We start from the raw sequence: 2,023 nt of genomic DNA, 5'->3' as shown, positions 1-2,023 counted from the left end.
GGATTGAAGGGGGTCTGTGAATAGACCCTGGGGTTCAGCAAGACTGCTGGTCTCAAGGTGGTCATCTCATGCAGGTGCTCATAGGACTGCTGGTCTGAGTTCAGGGAAGTGCAGGCTGCCTGCTCCCAGACAGATGCTGAGGCAGCAACAGCATGGAGCAGTTTAGGGAAACCGTCAACAATACTCTGTATCATCCTTCTTATTAGAATCGTCAGTGTCCAAGTAGTTACAAAATGGGAGAGGAGATACAACAAAGAAGTGAGGGAATGTATATGAAGTTATGAGAAGTTTAAAGCCAGTGAGTCAAGTAATTCCACACATGACATCTCTCTGTGCTACCAACAGTTCGTTGTGGTCCCTTCACTACAACCTTAAATAAGGTGGGAGAGGTTACTGTTGGTGGTGGGTTAACATTTCCATCATTACAATCAACCGAAACACGAAAAGCCATTCACTTTTATTAATTACCATGTATTAATTGCACACATAGTTGAAATAAAACCTTTTACAATCCACGGCATGATCCATGATTAAGCACAGATCAAAAGTACAGAGAAAGATATTCATTTCTCTGTTATAATGATGTGAGACTTGTGATTTTTATGGCTTAGCAAACAAAGGCTAGGAAGCACTTAGCAAGCATGGTATACACTAACTCCATGCCTTTTGCAGGAAGAGTTTCCAATACACTTCGAGGTTATCACAAAAGCTGTGTTTATTTCAACAGTGTCAAGTAGTAATCATGACCTGTGTTGATATTATAAAGATACATCAACATTGCAGTGAACTGTCATTGTGTTCTTCTTAAAATCAAGGATATTACTATTGAAACCTTACAACCGACTTCTGCTTACTTTACAACATGGAAAGATTCAATGATCACTACATCACGGCAACATCCAGACATTTCACATCAATGCCAAACACCTCCGTTTAGATGGTCATTGTCCATTTTACAGTACGGTATCCTTCATCTTCTAATGGACGATAGATAGAAATGGTTGCAACACAATATAAAAGACTAATCTTTAATAAACCATCAAAAATCTATGTCTGCAAACACACTAGAAACAAAGCATAGTATGGATGATTTGAGGGCTTAATAACATTCACTTCAAATAATCTCAAATCACGTCATTATTAACAAGCATACATACATTACTAAGAATTGTAACTTTCTAACCATCAACCTTCTTCTCACGATTTATGCTAATATATCCACTTTCTATGTGTTTTAACTATGGAGTACTCCCTACAGTCATTCTCCTTCAGAGAAACTTCAGAAAAGAGGACTGATGAAATGCCTTCTATTAGGCAATCTCTGATATTTACTTCGATTTAACTTTTGATTAAATGCCTTTCTACATATTCGCTACATCATCTCCATAGGCTTCTCGTATAAACTCTTGTTTTCTGATGCACATTTAGGGAAAATCTCTTCCATCACTTGTGCCATTACTAGCGTTTCTGTCTAGTGTGTGTTCTCAGATGTTTAGAGAGATGATCACTCCGACTAAAAGCTTTGCCACATGCTGTGCATTTATAAGGTCTCTCTCCAGTATGAATTCGCTGGTGTGTAGAAAGCGTTGAGTAGCGACCAAAGGCTTTGCCACATTCAGTACATTTATAAGGTCTCTCTCCAGTGTGCACTCGCTGATGTTGAGTCAGCAATGAGCGACGATGAAAGGCTTTGTTACAGTCTTTACATTTATGAGGTCTCTCTCCAGTATGAATTCGCCAATGTTCAGTAAGTGTTGAGTTGCAAGTAAAGGCTTTGCCACATTCAACACATGAATATGGTCTCTCCCCAGTATGTATTCGCTGATGTTTAGTAAGCCTAGAACGCGTAATAAAAGCCTTGCCACATTCTGTACATTGATAACGTCTATCCGCCCTATGAATTCGCTGATGATGACAAAGGTCCGAACTCGTAAAAAAGGCTTTGCCACATTCTTTATATTTGTATGGTTTCTCCCTAGAATGGATTCGATGATGTAGAATTAACTTTGAATGACAAATAAAG

Source organism: Bison bison, unplaced genomic scaffold (assembly GCF_000754665.1).
Source record: "Bison bison bison isolate TAMUID 2011002044 unplaced genomic scaffold, Bison_UMD1.0 scf7180017847085, whole genome shotgun sequence".
In the NCBI taxonomy this organism is placed as follows: domain Eukaryota; kingdom Metazoa; phylum Chordata; class Mammalia; order Artiodactyla; family Bovidae; genus Bison; species Bison bison.
Note: the sequence above shows the minus strand (reverse complement) of the source record.